Below are 23,451 nucleotides of genomic sequence, written 5' to 3' on the forward strand. Positions count from 1 at the left end.
TATAGGCATCTTTAATTATTTATGTGCTAACAATACCCAATGATTGATTGTTAAACACAGTGGGGTTTCCAGTGTAGAAGCAAGCATCAGGAATGGTTGGATATATTTTCCTCTATTTGCTAATGTTAGTGAAAAAGCTAGTTGTCCTGAAAAATTGGCTCAATTTTCTGGCTGACGGGCAAGGTCCAGGAAATCAGTTGGGAATCCCTTTTACCAGATCCCCACTTGATCCGCACAGCGCAACATCTTCCAGCCGGCCTGTTATAGTGGCATTAGTGTTCTTGCACAAAATGTATGAGAGATTCATTTTAATATGACAATAGATGTTTATGGTCCCTTGTGTGATTCCCTGTCTGTTTAGGATGGAATTGCACTATGAGCTCTGCTTAGCCATCTTAAGTGAAAAAACAAAGAAGTTCCATTCAGAAAGGAATTGTTAAATGGGTCAAGTCTTCTTTGTCTCATGAATGATAAGGGGCTCTTACAATACAAACTTGCACTGCAACTCAGAACGAGAAACCACAAAGTTCCATACCTGTTGGCCAGTGATGAGATTGCTTTCAAGAGCCCCAAATAAAGTAGTTTATGGTTGAAGGCGTCAAAGAAGGCATGCCCGGGGATGAGTTGGCACCTAAACTAGACTGCCTGCACCCACATACCTGCAGGCCCTGGCACACCTACATTATAATCACCAACAATTGCCTCCATAGGCTCTGGGCCAGCACAGAAGCACTTGCAAAGCTGTGCCACCAACTTGCATCATAGGGACAGCACTACCATTAGCAGTCAAGGTCATGACCACCCTTAACTTTTCTGCCTTCTTCCAGGCTACATTATTGATCATCTGCAGTATATGTGCTGCCCACAAATATATCAAAACATATGACCAAGGCATTGGTCAGCATAGCCAGCAATTCATTATCCTTTCTCACTGAATAACAACAGAGCATGACATGGTTGCCCAACCTCACTACACTGTTGTATTTCTCAAAGTACAGGGATTTAATGTTGGGTGTAACATGGCCACTTGGGCAGGCAGGTCCTGCTTCTCCTCTAGCAACACCACTTGTTCCTCCTCATCTGTGCAATGTGACACACCTGGTGTTAATTCCGAATTTCACTAGCTGCATTCTCTGGAACATGAGGTACTTAGACTTCCAAAATGCATTTAACAAAATTTCACACAAAAGACTATGGGGGTTAAATTGGTTAACCCCCGAAAATGGGCGCTAGGATCGCGTTGCGCGATTAACCCGCACCCAGTCGTTGAGACACGGGCAACACATAACATTGGTGTGCCTGGTGATTTCAATGATTGCTCCGTGCAGCCAGTTCTACCTGCGCTGTTGATTGGCTACACGCACCAACAGGGCACACCGATATCGAGAGTGGCTAGCGCTACTTAAAGGCAGCCTGTACCTCTTAAAGGGGAGGTGCATTATAGCTATAGGGAGAGTTGAATTTGTTCGTCCTATGCTATAGGAAAGAGGAATGGCTGCGCCTGCGAGAGAGGTTGCAAAAAGGGTTCTCAGACGACGCACTAGAGGCCTTGGTGCAAGAGGTGGATGCACGGAGGGGCAGGAGGCCCTCCAAGCACATGCTGTGGGAGGAAGTCGCGCACAAAATAAATGCCAGGAGCATCACAGGAGCAGTGCAGGAAGACGTTCAATGAATTGACACGAGTGGTCAAGGTCAGTGAGTTCAACTGTCAAATGGCATATCTTACCAACTGCACCACGTGCTACACCCCCATCACCCACCTAACAATAAACTCTTTCCATCAGTTTGCAACTTTTCAAATCAGATGCTGCATCTTACCCTCACACAGTACCACTCTTGCAAGCCGCACACCCACAACTCACAGGTCACACAAACTGGCAGCTATTCAACCATGACAGCCACATCACCCAAACATCTTGCAGGACATTCATTGACACATTTCCCTCTTTCTTGCAGGAGAAGGTGGCGCACAACAGCCACCAGCAGGCAGCAGGAAAGACCTGGGAGAGGACAGCGCGGGTACACATCCTCACCCTCATGGAGGAGACAGTGCTGTCTATCATTGGACGGGCCGTCGCTGCAGCCGTGGCCACTAGCAGTGCTGGAGGTATCGATGATGAGGGTCTCTGCATACCTAATCCTCCTCCTCACTTCCCACTTCTCCCGCATCCCACAATCTTCTCTGACTCACGTGCTGCAGATGGTGTAAACATGCACTACTTGCTTTCTCCTCTCCCCTCACCACAACTCAACCCGTGTCCCTTTGTCATTTCAGATACCCAGGAACTGGAGCCGGCCCAGTCAGAGGAGGTGACAGTAATGATTGCAAACACACCATCACTTGATCTTACACTCACAGCCACCAACTCAGATACTGACACTGCGCGTACTTTAGAGGCTAGGATACAGCAGAGATTTGCATGTGGTGAGACACTGGGCACAAGTGCACAGGAACTGGGACGGGGGAACAGATACCACAGGTGCCAGTTCGCCGGAGGGCAAGGTCGCACACTAGTTCAACGGTAGAGCAGTCAGAAGATGACGTTGATGGGCCAAGCTACAGAAGAAGGCTGATGGATGTACACAGCCAAATGCTTGGTGCACTGGAAAGCCTGCCAGAAAGCCTGCGCACAATGTCAAGGGGCACAGGACTTTGCGCAGAGCTTGATGCCCATCCTTTCCCACATGGAACGGGTGGTCACCTCCGTCAGCACACCTGTGGAACCCACCATGATGTAGCATGTGATGGCCGATGTCACAGCTTCCATTGCAGCACAAACATCTGCCATCCAAGGTCTGACTGCTGCCTTGGAAGCTCAGACTGCTGCCAACGTGGCTCTGGATGCCACTGTTGAAAGGGGCTTCCAGGGCATCACAGCAGTTCAGCCATCTGTTCTCCAGTAGATCACTGAGGATTGCTGAGGTGCCGCCCCGGGAGAGTGGCAGTGGCGCCGTGGCAGTCGGACCTGTTGTCCTCTCTCCGGATGACAGCGTTCCTGCTCCCGCCCCTGCCACTCTGCCAGTGCCCTTTCTGTTGCCTGTCAGCCAGCCAGGCCAGACTGCTGCAGCCCAGACCGAGATGGTGCAGTCTGAAGCCGGGCCCTCCCGGCCCAGAGCTGCTCGAGGCCGTCCTCCAAGGCCATCTGCACGCTTCTCAATTGAAGGTCAGCAGCCTTGCACCACCCATGCTCCAGCCACTTGGGAAGACCTCGTAGGAACACCACGATAGGTAAAAGCATACAAACGACAGGCACTAAGTGAATGCACAAAGGGTGAATAGTCTCATGTTGTTTCAAACATTACATGTATAAATTTATAAATTTGGAATTGACTTTGCATTTGATGGTGGTTCTTATTTCTGCGATGAGCTGAGGGAGGAAGCAATGTGTAATCATAAGGAGGATGATTTGATGGTCATATGAGAGAGGAAAGGTAAGGAGTGTGGGACTGTTGGTGAATGGGGAGGTGTCGTTGAGGTTACTGGTATCGCCCATTAATCATCTGATCATCAGAGCCCTGGCAGACAGTGCCTATCTACCTTGTAGCTTCCCTGCCTCTTCCTCCACTTTCTGCTGCACTTCCTCCTCCTCCGTCTTTTCCTCCTCCTCCGCCTCTTCCTCTGGCTCAGGTTCTTGCCGGATAGGCAGTGGCAAGGGCTGTTCCCTCATAATGGCCAGGTTGTGTTGCATGCAGCATTTAACAACAAATCTTGATGCCCTCGCAGCGGAGTACTGCAGGGCTCCTCCAGAGCGGTCCAGGCAACGGAAGCATTGCTTGAGAACGCCTGCTTTGCACGTGTTGGACGACTGCAGAATGAAGGAGTCATGACTGTTGCCAGGATAGCGGGCATGACCTCCATGATGCGCTGCGTGTGGTCGCACACCAGCTCCACATTGAGGGAGTGGAATCCCTTTCTGTTCATGAATACGGCCGAGTTCAGATGTGGAGCGCACATGGCAATATGCGTGCAGTCAATGGCACCCTGCACCATGGGGAAGCCTGCTAAGCGAGCATACCCTCATGCTCACTCCCGCTGCTTGTCCGTCAAGAGGAAATGTGATGAATCTGTTTCGGAGTGCGTACAGAGTCTCATTGACCTTCCTTATACTGCAATGCTCTGCAAACTGCAAGATGTTGCTTATATCGCCAGTAGCAGCCTGAAAGGAGCCAGAGCCATAAAAATTAAGCGCCACAGTTACCATGACAAAGGTAATGCTGTCCTTGCCCTGGTCGGAGGCTGCAGTTGTGGCTGCAGCAGTTGACAAATCTCAGTCACGACCTCTTTCATGAACCACAGACGTCTGATGCACTGGTCGTCACTGAAGTTGAGGTAAGAGAATTGGTCCCTTGGATATGGCCTCCTACTGAGTGCCCTGTGCCTCCTCCTCCTCCCTCTTCTCACAGCTTGCCCTCCTCTCTGCATGCTCCCAGTCATGTTCAATTCCCAGAGGAAGCCCGAGCAGGCCGCCCATATCTGACAGCAACCTTGTTCAGCACACTATTTTAAATGCTACTAACAGTACTGCAAGAACATAAAAACATAAGAAATAGGAGCAGGAGTAAGCCATATGGCCCCTCGAGCCTACTCCGCCGTTCAATCAAATCATGGCTGATCATCATCCTCAACTCCACTTTCCTGCCCGATCCCCATATCCCTTGATTCCCCTAGAGTTCAAAATTCTATTCATGTCAGCCTTGAATATATTCAACGACTCAGCATCCACAGCCCTCTGGGGTAGAGAATTCCAAAGATTCACAACCCTCTGCGTGAAGAAATTCCTCCTCATCTCAGTCTTGAATGACCGACCCCTTATCCTGCAACTATGCCCCCTAGTTCTCGACTGTCTAGCCAGGGGAAACAATCTCTTAGCATCTACCCTGTCAAGCTCCCTAATAATCTTATATGTTTCAATGAGATCACTTCTCATTCTTCTAAACTCCAGAGAGAATAGGTCCATTCTACTCAATCTCTCTTCATAGGGCAACCCTCTCATCCCAGGAATTAATCTAGTGAACCTTCATTGTACTGCCTCCAAGGCAAGTATATCCTTCCTTAGATAAGGAGACCAAAACTGTACGCAGTACTCCAGGTGAGATCTCACTAAAGCCCTGTACAACTGTAGTAAGACTTCCTTACTCATGTACTCCAACCCCCTTGCAATAAAGGCCAACGTGCCATTTGATTTCCTAACTGCCTGCTGTAGCTGCATACTAACTTTTTGTGTTTCTTGTACAAGGATACCCAAATCTCTCTGAACACCAACATTCAATAGTTTCTCACCATTTAAAAACTTATTCTGTTTTTCTATTCTTCCTACCAAAGTGAATAACCTCACATTTCCGCGCATTATACTCCATCTGCCACCCTCTTACCCACTCACTTAACCTGTCTATATCCCTTTGCAGACTCTTTGCATCCTCCTCACAGCTTACTTTCCCACCTAGCTTTGTATCATCAGCAAACTTGGATACATTACACTCGGTCCCTTCATCTAAGTCATTAATATAGATTGTAAATAGCTGAGGCCCAAGCACCGATCCTTGCGGCACCCCACTAGTTACAACCTGCCAGCCCGAAAGTGACCCGTTTATCCCTACTCTCTGTTTTCTGTCCGTTAACCAAACCTCTATCCATGCAAATATATTATCCCCAACCCCATGAGCCCTTACCTTGTGTAACAACCTTTTATGTGGCACCTTATCGAATGCCTTTTGAAAATCCAAATATACTACATCCACTGGTTCCCCCTTATCTACTCTGCAAGTCACATCCTCAAAAAACTCTAATAAATATGTCAAACATGATTTCCCTTTCATAAAACCATGTTGACTCTGCCTAATCATACTATGATTTTCTAAGTTCTCTGTTACCACTTCCTTAATAATAGATTCCAGCATTTTCCTGACGACTGATGTCAGGCTAACTGGCCTGTAGTTCCCTGTTTTCTCTCTCCCTCCCTCCCTTCTTGAATAGCGGTGTTACATTTGCTACCTTCCAGTCCACTGGGAACATTCCAGAATCTAGAGAATTTTGGAAGATCATAACCAATGCATCCACTATCTCTGCAGCCACCCCTTTTAGAACCCTAGGATGTGGGCCATCAGGTCCAGGGGATTTGTCGGCTTTTAGTCCCATTAGTTTGTCCAGTACTTTTTCTCTAGTGATATTAAGTATTTTAAGTTCCTCACTCTTATTTGCCCCTTGGTTTCCCACTATTTCTGGTATGCTTTTTGTGTCTTCTACTGTGAAGACAGATACAAAATATTTGTTTAATGCATCTGCCATTTCCTGATTCCCCATTATAATTTCTCCTGTCTCAGCCTCTAAGGGACCAATGTTTACTTTTGCTACTCTCTTTTTTACATACTTATGGAAGCTCTTATGATCCGTTTTTATATTTCTTGCCAGTTTACTTTCATATTCTATTTTCTCCCTTTTTATCAATTTTTTGATCATCCTTTGTTGGTTTCTTAAACTCTCCCAATCCCCAGGCTTATTACTCTTCTTAGCAACATCATAGGCCTCTTCTTTCAATCTAATACTCTCTTTAACTTCTTTAGTTAGCCATGGGTGGATCATTTTTCCCATGGAGCTTTTATTTCTCAATGGAATGTATACTTGTCGAGAATATGACCGGCCAGTACACTCTATGTAATAATTGCAATTTTCTCCAAGTATAGGAAACTTCACAAATACCCATAATTGTACCGGCAGCCAGAATAACTAATTCAACAACTAACATGTAACTCTTGCATGCTCCCTTTGAATAGCTGGTCAGGGGTCCTTCATGCCCTTTAACTCCTGTTCAGCAGTGTGAGGTAAGGACAGTGCATCAGCTGGAGCGGGGAGTTCAACACCGGCTACTTCAAATCAGCGGTGCGCACTGATTAATGTCATAATCTCCCTAATTGCTGCCGGCGTTCATTAGGTGCGCGAGCGCAAACGCCTTTACCAAGATGGCGTCCTGCGCATGTTAATCTGGAAGTGTGTGCGTGCATCTCGGATACCATTTTCAGGGCTTAGGTGTCAGCATAGCACCTACAGAATGTGCGTTACATGGCTCAATTTAGACCTCTATTATTACCCAAAAGAGTTATGCAGAGTTAAACTCAAAGCTATGGGGATTCAAGATAAATCCACTGTTGCTTCTGAGTCAGTAGGTTGTGGGTTTAAGCCACACTGCAGAGCTTGAGCACATAATCCATGCTGACACTTTAGAGCAGTACTGAGGGAGTACTCTATTACCGCATCTGCCATCTTCCAAAAGAGACATTAAACGGAGGCCCCATCCACCTGCTTTAGTAAAAGATCCCATGGCACTATTTAAAAAGGAGCAGGGGAGTTTTTTCAGTCTCCTGGCCAAGATATATCCTTCAACCAACACCGCCAAAAACAGATTAATTGGTCATTTATCTCATTGCTATTTGTGGGATCTTGCTGTATGCATATTGGCTACCGTATTTGCCTATATAACAGCGACTACACAATAAAAATAATTATTTGGCTGTGAAACAGTTTGGAACATCCTGAGGATGTGAACAGTGCTATATAAATGCAAGTTATTTATTTCTTTGAATATATCCTGCTCTATTCAGCACTAGAACTCTGCCAGCTTTCTCCAGGGGGCAATGTATGTGATCAGAACCAGGAACCCTGAGCAATTATCCCCTCCATAACCCAACGGCACTGGTAGCATCTATCACCGTCCTGTGATTAACAGCACAGACCAAGATTGAACTTGACATCCTTTTGATTGGTGTAGCTCAACTACTTACTGCCTTAAGCAGCTATGCCGCTGATAACAATTTCATATTTAAGTCATCAACACATCATTACATAACTTCTATTCCATCTCCATGAATCTTAAGCCTTTTTGAGTTATATTAAAAATGCCATAGATAAGAGCATATTTTTTTCCTGTGCATAACTGTTTGGGTAAACTACACATCATTTAGCTTATTTCAATCTTGTCGTAGAATTAAAGTGAGTAAACAGCAAATGTTAGTGATGCTGTAAAATTCTTGCTTTCCCAGAACTATATCAATCTCTGTGAAGAAATGTTTTTTAGAAAATCGGCTGAAGCTTTTGAAAAGACTTGTACATGTTAAATGCTACGTTCAGCAGATTTAATGTTGGGGAGTTTTAAATTATGGTCTTTGTAGGCCAATAAAAACAGATAATCGCCTTGCACAGCATGAGCAAGTCCCCTGGGATTCTATAGCAAACGAAGGTGGAATTCTGTGGCAAGGCTTTTCTAATACTGCAGTAGAAAATCCAAATCCAGCAACATTTCAGAAAGTTTGTTTTATGGGTAAAATATGTACAAATTAAAGTGTGTGACCTCTGGGCCTTTTCAAAGCAGCACTCTGTTGTCCAGAATCATCAATCAAAAGTAAAAAGGGAACTACAACTAAGCTGAGTTTCAATCAACATGTACTCTTTACTTATTGACCAGATATGTTTGCAGCAATATCTATTTTTCATAATTTTCTTGGCACTTCATTCTGGTATGCATTTTCTGCCATACATTCTTCAGGCATGTTGGACATTTAGGGTAAATTTTATGAATGTGCACTCCCGGCATGGAGTCTCGTCTACTGGGAGTGCATGTGGGGAAATCGTGGGAACGCTTCACCACAATTCTCCATCCCTTAATTGAATAGAAAATTGTGGGTAGCAGGCCTGATATGTGATCCCAGTAGATGAGGGTCCGTGCCAGGAGTACAATTTACCTTTCAAGCTAGTAGCTTGTAGCAGAAAAAGTGAAAACAACATCACAACCTTTTAAAGCCATATAAATCAACTCCTCACCCCTCCACCTGAAAAAAAGGCTGCCTGTATTGCTCTGTTTCCTCCAAACTGAGCTATGGTTTAATCACTTGCCATTCATTACAAAATGAGGGGAACAATTGGGAAGTGACAAAGTTAATTGCCTAAAAGAATTCTACAGAAAATAACCCAAAGGAGCTGTGCTACCACTGTTGCTGCCAAAAATTTAAAGAAAATCAATTTTCCATTCTTTTCCTGACAATCAATGGAAGGAAACAAATTCTACAGATACAGAATTGGAGAATTCCTAGATCGTTGCCTCTGAGAAAACAAATGGAAAACGGGGAGTAGGACACTTCAACTAAAAGGTTACATTTTCCATCCTGGTACTAACGCAGCTACGTCAATCTTACAGGATTTCTTGAGATTGTCCTCATTACATATTCATTGAGAGCTCCTGGCCTGAACGTTCCTCCCCAGGCACTGTCTCAGGCTGAACCAGACTGCTCGTAAACTCAGTGTCCTGTTTGACTCTGAGCAAAGCTTTGACCTCATATTCTCTCCATCAGAAAGACCATCTACTTCCACCTCTAACATCCTCTGCCTCCACTCCTATCTTAGCCAATCTGCCTCATTCATGCCTTTGTCAGCTCCTGACTTGATTACTCCAATGCTATCCTGGCTGGCCTCCCTTCCTCAGCCTCCATAAACTTCAGCTTATCCAAAACTCTGTTACCCATATCCTATTCTGTACCAAGTCCCACTCGCCCATCATACCTGTACTCACTGAACTAAAGAGGCTCCCTTGGGAACTAGGTGGCTGAAGCCACAGCTGCCAATGATGGGGCAAAAAGAAGAGGGATGCACAAGACACCAGAGTCAGAGGGGTGGAGAGTTCGGTTGGGGGACTTTGTAGAACTGGAGGAGGTTACAGGGATAGGGAGGGGCGAGACGATAGAGGGATTTAAGTGTAAGGATGAGAATTTTAAATTTGAGATGCTGGGGTCCAGGAGCCAACGTATGTCAGTGAGGACAGATGTGATGGGTGAGTGATTCAGTGGGAATACTTCTGGCTGCTTGTCTTTGTCTTTCTCTGCTCTTGGTATACTACCACTAATCAAAAATACATTGGGATTAAAAGTCAATTTAGGTAGGGCGCCAAACAGGCGGCAGTGGATTGGCTGCCTGTTATACATCCTGCCCATTATACATCCTGCCCAATTTTCATCTTCATTTCCATTGACTTCAATGGAAAGGAAAATCAGACGGGATATAATGGACGGCTGATCCACTACCGCCCGTTTTGCACCCCTGCCAAAATTGAATTTCACCCCAGCCACTTTTTAATCCTAACCTATCATGGCATCCTGCAGGGCTGAACACTACAATAACAAGAAAATATCTTGAATGGCCTCTTCCGCATCCTCGATTTTCATTGCTCCACCATTGGCGGCTGTGCCTTCAGTTGTCTAGGCCCTAAACTCTGGAATTCCCTGCCTAAACCTTTCCACTTCTCTCTCCTCCTTTAAGCCGCTCCTTAAAATCTACCTCTTTGACCAAGTTTTTGGTCACCCGTCCTAATGGGCCAGATTTTGCTGTAGCAGGGCATCTAATGACGTCTGCCGTTAGTTAGATATGCCCCTGCACCCTTCAGCTCAAAACATTTTTGCCCACTAAGTTGCTATAAGTGCGAGCTGATAATGGTGCAGCGAGAGAAACAGGGCATCTGGGACTTATGTGAGCAGGAAAACCAACTGTGTATCTCCTTAACTAATCAGATTGAAGAATTGAGAAATAAATAGCGGAACGACTGAGAAGGAATTGTAAATTAGATTAGGTGAATTCAAGATCAAATCAGGTTTGGAAAGAAAAATAAAGAAAGGGAAAGAAAGATTGGATTGACAGAGAGAAAAAAAAACAGAAAGGGAAAGTAAAATGTTTAAAAAATTTAATTTGACATTTTAAAATCTCCAATAATTAATACCTGAGGAATGAGACTCCGTACTTGTAATAGTTAATGTTCAATACCAGAAAGGTTGATTGACAGTAATTAACAATTATCACGTCGTTAAAAGGGTACTTACACTTATAATGATGAGACTTAATGTTCTCTGGCAAGTTTAGTTCATATCTATCGCCTGTGAGGTGTCGTTTTCGTGAAGCTAACGGCGGAACAGCTCAACTCAGACATCAACTTTTTGATATCTGCGTTTAACCACACATCTGCTCCTCGCCTGAAGTTGCTATACCATTTATGCATAAATAACGGCAAGCGCCATTAGCATCACCGTTATTTTGACAGCACAATCTGGCCCAAGATATCATTATGTGGCTTCGTATCAAATTTTGTTTGATGATGCTCCTGTGAAGCGCCTTGGGACGTTTTAGTATGTTAAAGTTGCTATATAAACGCAAGTAGTTGTTGTTGAATATATTTTGATGAATGAAGTGACGATGTCTCAAAGACTTGTATAATCACAATTTCATCAGGAACAAGTCACTAACACACTAGAGACTATTATATATCTCAATCTGTGTTCTGTTCTCTATTTGTATTCTTTTCGATAAAATCAGTGGCAGTAATTATACCATTTTTTATAATTCAAAAATGGTACTTTTTGAAATATTGCACATTGCCAGAGAAATGCAATATCTCATTCGCATTTAAGAGAGTCACAGGAAAATCATTTCATTGAACAAGAAGTGACAGCCTTCACCTGCTGCCTCCTGTCACGGGGGCAAATGTCATGATGAGGTGCCACCATAATTACAGTTTCCCTTTCTGCTGTTCCACAGGTCTGAGACATACTAGTCCTGAGTGTCTCTGGTTGCTCCCTGACATGATTTTTTGCATCCCCATTTTGCTTCGAACAGTTAATATTTGAACAATAAGCCTTCTCATAAAGTTTTATTAACAAATCAATCTGAATCTTTTTTTTCAGTTCCATTGTTGGACAAACATAATGTTGGGGCACCTAGGGTTAAAATGGCAGTCTTTACAGACATTGAGAGTTGACCATCCACAATCTGACTGGCTTCTAGATAGAGCACCAAATGCCAGCAGAACATCCCTCCTGGTGAGGAGCTGGAGTGACTGGAGAGGGATAAGTAAAACTACAAGAGTGATTTAGCTGATCCACAAGGCACAGCTCCTGTTGGGTGTTAAAATTGGCACTGACTGAAGTGGTAGAGAAATCCACAGCCAGAATGTCCTGCCTGCTAAACTAAAGGAGGAAGAAGGTTCCATTTTACAAATTTAACAATTATCACATTTCAGCAATTAACGTGAGTAATTTAACATTCTGTTGGTGTGTGATTTTATTGGTCTTTCTTTGATGTAATGTTAGAAAGACTGAAGAAAGGTTAATGGTAAAAATGTTATGTATAATTTTTTCTGACATTCATAATTGAACATTAAAAAACGCAAATATTTTGTTCACACATATATTAGTAATTACACTTTTTAAATTCATTCTCGGGATGTGGATATCAATGGCACGGCTGCCATGTATTGCCTATCCTTACAACTGAGTGGCTTGCTAGGCTGCTTCAAAGAACAGTTAAGAGTCAACCACATTGGTGCGGGACTGGAGTCAGTGTAGGCCAGACCGGGTAAGGGTAGCAGGTTTCCTTCCCTAAAGAAAATTAGTGAATCAGTTGGGTTTATATGATTATCTAACAGCTTCATGGTTACTTTTACTGGTATCAGCTTTTTATTTCCAGATTTTAAAAAAATTGAATTCAAATTCTCAAACTGCTGTCGTGAGATTTGTACTCACATTCTCTTGGATTATTAGTTAAAGCCTCTGGATTACAAGTCCAGTAACATAACCACTACTCTAATCAGGAGCAGGAGTCATGGTTTATTTGTTAATCAAAATTACATCAGAAACTGCGATGTGGATTCTAACAATTCATTCAGTCAAATAAATCCCATTTTATTTCTTATTTGCTGTTTTGTCTTTAATTTCTTTTCTCTCTTTTTCTTTGTCATTTGTGTTCACTTACAGGAAATGACTAGGAGGTAAGAGAAGCTGTCAGGATTATCCTAGGCTGCAGGGAGGCATTTGATGCTGGCAGGAGTGATGTGATGCTGGGGGAGACAAGCAGTGTTCAGATGCTAGGAAATAGCAAGCTAAAGAAGAATTATTGGATGCTGGGTTGGGGTGGGGGGCGTGGTGTCAGGAGTTAAGATAAGTAGGAGGGAGTGATGCAGTGGAGGAGAGAAAGAGCAATTACACAGGCAAGAGTGATCCGATATTAGGATGGAAGGAGACTAAGAAACCTTTGTGGGAGATACAAGATAGCATTGATAAGGATTGGCAGCAGGAACAGCAAATTCAATCACTGTTACCCTGTTCAAATTGGTTCTAGTACCAGAATCCTGAAAAATTTCAACTCAGTTTCAGTTTGATCCTGATTCCACCACAAGTAGATCTCTTCAAGTTATGATGGCTGTAAAAGTCCAGTGAAATTTATTTTAAAATATTACCATGTTCATGAATCAGCCTAAAATGTATTGGCATGATTTGCATCATTTCATGATCTGGAGTACACTAGCATGATTGCAATTTGGATTGTGGTTACTGCAAAAGGATCCTTTGCAAACCATACCGCAAATAGAATAACATCAACATTCCAATTTTGCCCTGTTCACAATGAAACAGTTGTACATGTCGGGGACTGGACATAGTGTGACTTGGAAGTCACTCTGGTTTCAAAATGCAGTAAAACTGGCAATAAGTTGAATGCGGTCACACTCTATTCTGTTACACAGAGTATAAAATTATTACTTTAGAAATGAATGCAAGTCATCAAAAATATTATTCTGCCCTAGTCTTTGGGCACTGAGGAGATTGTTAATAAATCGATATGAAATAATTGTATAAGTGCAAAGTGACATTTGTCTTCCAATTTTTTTCCCCTTCTCTCCTGAAGACATTGACTTATGCTGGGGAGTAGTTACACAAATTATGTCCTCCCTCAACTAACTCACCCCCCCAGGGGCCATTATTCATGTGTGAGGTTGGACAGTGAATGTTGGCAAGTTATTAAATTATGGGGTAGGGGCATCACAGCCCAGCAGGATGATAAGACCATAAGATAGGTTCAGATAAGATGAAGTCTGCCCTTCAGCCCATTTGATCTCATCCTTTCACAATGCTGAACATGTCAGCTTTTAGTTGCAGCTTCTAATTGTTTCTTAAATGAGTCCAGTGTTCCAGTCTCAACCACCCATCCTGGAAACCTGTTCCAGCTGTAAGATATGCTCTGTGTAAAGAAATATTGAATTCTGTTTGCCCTTCACAACCCTGAATCTGTATAGTTATGTCTTGAATGTCCTGTGTCATTAGAAATTATTAGAACAGCCTGAAGTTTCTACTAATAGAAATATTATTACATAGTGCAATGCAGCTAGGGAAGTGAATTGTCATAAACTGCAAAGGCAGTGGATGACAGATTAAGTTTATGCCAATTTCCGATTTGAACTTCTTTTAACAATTTTAAAAGTGGCATCCTCTTACAAAATGTATTTTTATAATGATCTTGCCAGTTAGACCATCCAAAGCTACATTTAATGTAAAAATCATGATGGACTCAGTTTTTCTGTTACCACCTTTCATGTCAAGTCCCTGATCTTTTATTAGCAGCACTATCACTGAACTATCCACAGAAGTAAAACTGATTCCCTTGTCCTGATGGCAATTAAAGGCCTACATTTTTGGGGATCTATGGTGTTATCGGGATAAGAAAGCCAGGGTTATTTATACCATGGAGACCAGCTGATGGAGGGAGACCTGCACATCTACAGTTGGCTACTCTTAAACCTGATGCTTCTTATCTCATTCCTATAATCCTGTAGCATCAATACATCGGCCTAGAAATTGAATCAGGGTGCATGTGCCTAAAGAGGCCAGCAGCAGGACCACAGCAAACTGGTCCGCTGGTCTTATTTGTTAGCCACCATGAGCTGAGGGGGGCCAGTCACAGCTGGTCACTGGACGCAGCATGATTGACCACCTGAGATGCCAGCAAGAACCTAAGGTGAGACCAGTGACACCTTAAGGTGAGGGGCAGAAATTGGAAGGGAGGCAAGCTCCACCCGGCTCCACATTCAGGTTAGTAGTTTTTTTTAAACTTACCTTTTTGATGGCAGCCTCCAGCAGTCCCTTTAAGGAATGCTGCTTAGGCCGCATGTAGACCAGGTAATCATGAACGCAAGTGTAAACCAATTTCCGGTTTGGGCCCTAAAACAGGCATTAAGCCCCTCAGCTTATTCAAGGGGTCCAACGGCTGTTTTAGGGTACCACCAGGGACGCCTCTACAGTGCATGATCGGGTATGGCATTGGACGTGTTTCCATCGCTATTTGGCAGGGAAGGCTGGCTCCCTAAATTGGACCTCTTTGCATCCATTTTCCACCCAGAAAACAGGCACAGTACAATGTGATTTCTAGGCCATCATGTCTGGTCTGCCCCTTATACTTGATTTGCGACCGGAACTAATTCATTTGTTTCAGATACCATGTTACATTTAAAAAAAGATTGCAGTTTGAGAATTTGAAGATCCCCTGATGGAAGACAGTGGGTTTTAAAAACAGCTTCAGTATCTAATCAGTTTTCAAATAAACGCTCAGCATTGCACTAATGTCATCAGCACTTTGGGAACCCCTGAGAGGGGACAGCATTGCACACATGCACTAATGAATAAAACAGAAATCTTTATGTGAACAATGCTCTTGGGGTCCCTTTCATTGAACAGATCGGTTTGATGTATCAAGGATGGTGTTTTTCAATTGACAAGATTTTACTCTATTATGCCATAGTACCGAAGATGATTGTGCCGTTAACCCATTCAGACCAAGGTTTCACAAATCAATAGTAGTTTTAAGCTGGCAGTAATATTCAATGTCCAGTAAGCAACTTTAACCTTCTCCCTTCCCCTTTCCCCTCACTAACAGCCCTTGTTTATACTCTGAAATTGTTATTGCTAATGTTCTAGCTCTTGCTCTAAATCCAGCCGATAACAAATCTTGCTGGGCTGCAAAGTACAAGAAAGCAGACACATTCCATCAGATTTTCAGAAATAGAATTAATTTCATTTTGATTCCATAAAGCCAAAGGTTTATGTCAACTTGACTAGCCTGAAAATTAAACTAAAGGGCTTGTGATGTTTTGAAGGGCTAAAAAGAGAAAAGGTTTCACAGAAGACCTGGTTAATGTTAACAGGTTGATAAGTATGTGATTTGTTGGGGAGACAGAACAGCATTTTTGTGGCAATTAATAAAAATCTAGCCCAATATCATTGAACAGTATAATCTAATTCTTAATTATGCTGTTCTCTAATAATAAGCACCTGGTAGTTCATTACTGAGTCTATATTTTTTTGTCAAAGTTTAATATTTTAAATGAGAATTATAACATTTTTTGCAGAACTGCTGTCATCCTTTTTTATACTAATACAAAAAGTACATAGATTAACAAGAAACCATAATTATTGGTTTCTTTAATACACATGCAAAATACTCACTGTTATCAAAAATTACAAACAATGTGGGATAATTGTAGTACACTCCATCTATCTATAAGTTAATATATAAGAATGTGATACTGTAAGATAATTGAGTCCCTCTAGTGTTGTTGATTGTGGAATCACATGGTTAGCATAGACCAGGCACCATGGTAACCCAACATTATAGGGCAGCATTTTAGCACCCGCTATCGGATGCGTTCCTGGCGGGGGGGCCCCGAAAATCGGGAAATCCCGGAGCGGGACCAGAGCCCACCTCGAACCCGCGCACTTCCGGGTTCCCCACTGATGCTCCAGCGTGTGCGCGCAGCCCCCGCTGGTGGGAATCCCACAGGCAATTAAAGCCAGTGGGATGCTACTTGACGCTATTTACTTTGCTTGTTCAGGTCATTAACTGACCTGATTAAGGGATTATGTGAGGAGGGGTGGGAATTTAAAGCAAACTGGGACTGTTTCCCACACTGGGGGAAACACTCCCAAGTTCAAATGGACCTGTTGCAGCTGTCAGCCTGTGGCAGCTGCAAAGGTCCATTTGACAGGTGGGGTGGGATGGGGGTGGGATGGGGGGGGGTGGGGGGAGACCCTCACTCATTGCAGGAGACCACTCAGTCACTTGGGACAAAGTTTGGCCTCCACCACCCTCCTCCTGACAATCAAAGTCACCAACACTTACCCCGGGGTCCAGAGACATGTACCTACCTTGCGGACTCCCTCAGATGTACATCTTCCGGATGGGGGCCGCCGTAGCTGCAGTCATGACCTCCTCGGAGAGCGAACAGCATCACCAGCCTCGCCATCCACGCCGTCCACCTCTGACACGTGGTGCTCCACAACAGAGTGCTGTGACACATCCACCTGTACAGCAGGAGGGAGGGCTAACGCAGAGAGAGATGCGTCGCAGAGGGCACTACCCTCGCCACAGGGTCCACAGACCGAGGCTCAGCTTCCTGGATCTCTCTGAGCAGCAGTGCACACGGAGGCTCAGATTCACTCGACATGTAGTCGTGGACATCTGCAGCCTCCTTCATGCCAAGCTGCTCCTGGATGGCCCGAGCACCATCTTCTTACCTGTCGCTGTCAAAGTCACCACTGCCCTCAACAACTTCTCCTCCGCATCCTTCCAGGGTGCCACCGGGGACATCGCTGACGTCTCTCAGCCGTCTGCACAAAAGAGCCCTGCAAATACACCTACACCCACTCTGCAGTGACACAATGGGTGTCATCAGTTGTGGGTCTTCATAGTGATCCTCAGGAAAGGGCATTATTGCACAAACCAGACAAGATTCGCGAAGACATGGCAGTAGTGGTGCCAATATAATATGTAATGTGAGTAGGTCAGAAATTCAATATAAGTAACAACCATGACAAACCCTCAAACACCCTTGTGCATCCCCTTCATGCTCACGACATGTTTGCCTTACGCTGCCTACTGCACACATGTGATGCATGCCCTGTGGCTGCAGCACAGGTAGTGGCAGGTTGAGTGAGGCTGACCGTGAAAGGGATGCACGAGAGGGTGAGTATGAGATAGAGCCATGAGATTGTATGAGGATTGGGTTGAGTGGTAGTGGCGGGATGAGTACTGGCGAGGTGAGTAGGTGCAGTAAGATGAGGATGAGGTTTGAGTGGGTATGAGGGATGATGTGACAGAGTAGTGTTGGCAGTGCAGAAGGAGATGTGGGGTGGGGGCGGTGATGTGGCAGACGGAGTGTAGGGGAAAGAGTAAGTGTACTCACTTTGGCTGACCTACTGAGGTCATTGGAGCGCCACCTGCATTGTATGCAGGTGGGCGATATGTTGGTGGTGCAGGTGACCTCCTCTGCCACCTCGAGCCAGGCCTTCTTGGTGGCAGAGGCAGGCCGCTTCTTCCCGGGGCCTCCCCCTCCTCCTCACCCCATGTATTGATACCTGGAGTGAGGCATCATTAAACTGGGAGCAGCCTTCCCCCTGGGCTGCTCCATGCTGTAATTTTTTCTATTTGTTGCAGCATCTGTCAGTGGAGGACTGCCCCTTTAAATAGAGCTCCTCCAGCTGACACATCTTACCGCGCATGCGCAGCCCGCCCGACGCGCAGATCAGCAGTGGGGAACCCGGAAGAACAGGTAAGTGGATCCAATTGGGCTACGATCGCGCGGAGAGCTGACTGATTTCACCGGGCGCGTTACCCACGCGCCCGATAGCCCCCCCGCCAAGAACATCGGGCACATAAGGTTAGATTGTTTGTCCTGTATCACACTATCCCAGATACATCACACATAGAAGGTAATTTTAACTTTGGGCGATGGTGTAAAACGAGCGATATTAAATTAGCTATCCATTATACAACTGACCTACTCCTGCTCCTATTTCTTATGTTCTTATGTTCGCCTGATTTTTCTTTCCATTGAAGTCAGTGGACGGGAAAATCGGATGTGGTGTATAATGGGTGGTTAATTTGATATCGGCCGTTTTACACCATCACCCAATGTTAAAATTACCCCCATAATGTCAAGTTTCGGTTTATAGGAAGCATGAGCTTACCAATGGAAGCTGACCTTTTCAGTGAGCAGAAATAAAAGTATTGGGAAGTTGTTCACATTGCAAGACTTCCATGATATTTTAACTCTACTTTCCTCCTTTTTAATGATTTACTTCACTTTAATTTTAATGTCCTTCATTTTTTCCCTATCCATTTATTTTTGTGCTCATGATGAGTGTTAGTGCTGGGCTACAGAAACCTTCCAATTTCAGGCACCCAGTGTCAGCATCAAGCACTCGCAGGTCAGGTAAAGCACAGTAAGATACAGTAGTCATGATGTGGAGATGCCGGTGATGGACTGGGGTTGACAATTGTAAACAATTTTACAACACCAAGTTATAGTCCAGCAATTTTATTTTAAATTCACAAGCTTTCGGAGGCTACCTCCTTCCTCAGGTGAACGATGTTCACCTGAGGAAGGAGGTAGCCTCCGAAAGCTTGTGAATTTAAAATAAAATTGCTGGACTATAACTTGGTGTTGTAAAATTGTGAATTTAAAATAAAATTGTGAATTTAAAATAAAATTCCACATCGTTCACCTGAGGAAGGAGGTAGCCTCCGAAAGCTTGTGAATTTAAAATAAAATTGCTGGACTATAACTTGGTGTTGTAAAATTGTTTACAATTAAGATACAGTATACAGCTCTTTGTACTCTGGCCCAGCAACCTGCCTCAGCCCCAACCTCAGAAGCGCACATCTTCCCAAACCAGCCATCTCTGAGTGATTAGTGCCCAATTAGGCAGAGTTTTGTGCTGTAGGGCCATGTCCAGTAACAACTGGATTGAGACCACCCAAACTCATTTCACATTGGACCCCCGCAGCCAGCAAACAGAGGTTGCTTTCATCCTCTTCGTCTGGGCTTTCATTTGAACCCAAGTCGCAGAGGTGAAGGGGCAGAGTCTAACCCAATATACCACCCAGTTTTCCACCTTTATATCAAAATTATATCCAGTTTTGGGCACTCTCCTTAAGGAAGGATGTCATTGACTTAGATGAGGGGACCGAGTGTGATGTATCCAAGTTTGCTGATGATACAACGCTAGGTGGGAAAGTAAGCTGTGAGGAGGACGCAAAGAGGGTGCAAAGGGATATAGACAGGTTAGAGGCTAGAGAAAAGAAGGCTTTTTTTCACTAGAAAAGGGAAGGTTAAGAAAGGCTTTTCATTGGGTAGCGAGTTGAAAGCATAAATTTAGGTTCAACAGCAAAAGAACAAAGGGAGCAAATAGGAGAAATATTTATGCAGTTGTTAGAACATGGAACATGAAACATTATTGGAAGCAGATCCATTGTAGCTTTTAAAAGGGAAATGCAAAAATATTTGAAAGAAGAAAATAAAAAGGTATGTGGGGAAAGGGCTGGGTAATGGAACTAAATGGATAGCTCTTTCAGAGAGATAGCACAGGCTCAATGGGCCAAATAGCCTTTCTCCGCGCTGCATAATTCTAGGGTGATTCTACTATTCTATAAAAAATGTGATGTCTACAGTTTTTCCTCTGGATTAGGAGTCTTCCTCTTTTTAAGGCCTATAGGCATCAGAAAGTGGGCTGAATGTTTCTGCCATGTTTATTATCCTATTAGTGCATCCTATACAAGATTCAATAAATTTGCTTTTGTTCTCATTACTCTATTGAATCTTATGGCTTCCCAATCAATCTGATATTGCCTCTTAAAAACCATTTGGCTAAGGCAGAGGGTTTAGTGCAGCTAGGATTTATTGCTCTTTGATGTTCTTTCAGACAAGTAACAAGGCTCCACCCCATTAGTCTGAGGTACATATAGTTCCATGAACTGCACAGAGAGGGGAGGCCTTTCCAGTTCTGACTGATCTTTTGGGCTATTTAGAGTAAATTCCATAAAGAATTTCTTGGATTTGTTACCATTAGAATGAATCTTTCCTTAACAATTCCGCACAGAGGCTCTGTAACTCCTTGTATATGATGCTATTCTGTGACCTTTCTATTACAGCCCCTCGATGACATCCTTTTTTTTGGAAGTGATGGTTTTTATATGTGAGAAGATAGAGAGCAGCTGTTCAGTGTTTTCACTGTGTAGTACAGCCTTTGGAGTTAAACTCAGTTATTTTGGTATAAAAATGCACTTTTGATGCAGCTTGCTCTGAAGAAATAACGCAGCTCCATATGTTTAAATGGGACGGTGATCTATCATAACAACACAAGATGCCAGAAATATATAGCAGGTTTCCTCAGAATTTGATGAGATATGTCAACATTTTGGTTGTCTACCTTCACCCTTTTTTGATCATAGATTTCACTCTAAAAATGCTGCGGCTTTTGTAAGCTCTGGTGTAAAATTTATACATATATTTAAATATGCACAAATGGACCTAGCTTCAAAATCAAGGAGAATATAGGGTATTTATGTTTTCCCTCCACCCACCCATCCCAGCACTGTACAGGGGCAGTGCATCCAAAGTGACGACCACTGGCAGGGCCTAGTGCCAGTTGAAGGGAAAGTAAAGTCGGGTACAGCTGCAGGCCTCTCCGTCGGCATCCAAAAGATCCTGATTCCACCTGAAGAACCTACTTGACCATCTTCAGCCTGCCCCCAGGACCCCGGCAAACGCTCCAGTATGCCAGGTTCTGGGGGCAGGTCGCAGCACCACATTTTCTTGGTGTCCTGCACTTGGATGCCCAGCTGACATTCAATGAAGAAAATTATGCTAAGAGGACCCTCTCCTGCCTCATTTAAATGGCTTGGTTAGGTCTGCACCTAACAAAAGCCAAGCTCTGTGCCCTCAGGAAAGCCCCAGAAATCCTGGGGCAACATAAAAGTTGGCAGGGGGAGTGGGGAGGGGAAGAGACCCAGTGAACCAGGTCTCCATCCTCTTTCATGTACTTTGCGCCCAGGATACGGCTGTTTCCCAGTAGCAAAGGTCAGGAAAATCAGTCCTTTAAAATCTCAGTTTTACAAGGTAGACTCCTTTTAAATTTTTTTGTACCCGATTGAGGTTTTGAAGATTCTAAAGACAAAGATAATCCAAGCAAATTGATTACTATGATAAAGGGTTCATAAACTAGGAAACTCAGCTCTGAATTTGTCGTCATGAATAATATGTCTGCGTTACATTCTGTTTATTTCAGGAGGGGAGGGGAAGCAGGATGTACAATTTTTATGATGTGGAGATGCCGGTGATGGACTGGGGTTGACAAATGTAAGGAATCTTACAACACCAGGTTATAGTCCAACTGTTTTATTTGAAAATCAGAAGCTTTCGGAGGCTTTCTCCTTCGTCAGGTGAGCACTTGCTCACCAGACGAAGGAGAAAGCCTCCGAAAGCTTGTGATTTTCAAATAAAACAGTTGGACTATAACCTGGTGTTGTAAGATTCCTTACATTTGCACAATTTTTAAGTCGTTTTCCTGTCATGATGAAACTAACAGTAAGAACATAATCACCTGTGGATATTAAAATATGGGCAATGCCAGCACCGCTGTTCACTTCCAACTGAGGCATTCTTTTTCTTACAAGTTTAAAAATTAACAAATTAGGAGTAAGAATGGAATTCAATTAGAACCATTTTTACATAAAGGTTAATAAAACTGTGGAACAAGTTACCACAGGAGCTACTGAAGCTGATAGTATATATTGGCTTCAAAGGCAGTAAGATGTGCTTCTGGATAGAGAAGGGATTGGTGCATGTGTTGATGATGGGTTGTTGATGAGGATGATAGGTTTGAGAGGTATTGAAAAAGGGACAGACTTGCTGGGACTTATAGCCTTTTGTAAAAAAAAAGAGATTGTGGAGCACTGGTGCTTTAAATACCCTTTCCCTGGAATTGCATGATGTTGGTTTATTAGCCCAGCTCCATTGTCAGATTCTGCACCTGTATAATCCAAATTCCATTTCCACACTACCAGGAACTAGTTTGATTTAATATAAAATTTTGTTTACAATTCCTTTGTAGGAGAAGAAATTGTCACAGGTGAAAAATGCCTTCTTTGAATATAATGGACACAAAATGCATCTAGCAACACACACAATTAATAATATTCTGTTTCCATATTTTGAGCACAAACCTTTTAACTTGTGCTGTAAGGTGATTAGGTGCAGCTTTTTAAAATATCATTAAACCCTGGCCAATTCCAACATTCATTTACCCTTTTATATGCTTTTACAATGTGATAGAATGTAAGAATTGGACATTTATTAAATATTTACATACAAACAACTGCTGCCTTTCAAACAGTGCTGCCTAGGAGCTCTTTGGAATGTACAATCTGTTAAAAAAAAAATTGATTTTTTGGCAGTTTTCAGCTGATAGAATAGTCTGAAAATCTGACATTAAATTGCATTTTCCAGCAATGAGGGATTCTTGGATGCTGCTGAAAGGAGCTATGCTTCTGATTTCAAGACTACCAAGATATCTAAAGCATCATTCTGTATTTAAGCGTTGAGAGTATTTTCCTGAGCCTGATGTGCCATTTACAGCCCCTTCCATGTGATTTTGAATTAGTGAAAGGTGAGATTCAGTCTGTCATCAATTTCTCCTAGGGCTCTTGAGCATCTGACAGGCCTGCTCCTTTGATGGCATGCTCCTGAAAATCTCTTTTTGTTCTTTATCTATTTGAACTGACAGTGATCAGGGCCATAACAGGACAGGCATCTCTTGAGA

The 23,451-nt window shown here is 43.5% G+C and overlaps 1 protein-coding gene across 1 annotated transcript in view; it reads left to right on the forward strand.

Moving 5' to 3' along the window:
* Positions 1-23,451, forward strand: part of prdm6 (PR domain containing 6) — a 176,445-nt gene that overhangs the window by 152,155 nt on the left and 839 nt on the right. The window lies entirely within an intron of this gene.

The sequence above is a fragment of the Heptranchias perlo genome, chromosome 4, assembly GCF_035084215.1.
Source record: "Heptranchias perlo isolate sHepPer1 chromosome 4, sHepPer1.hap1, whole genome shotgun sequence".
Lineage (NCBI taxonomy): Eukaryota > Metazoa > Chordata > Chondrichthyes > Hexanchiformes > Hexanchidae > Heptranchias > Heptranchias perlo.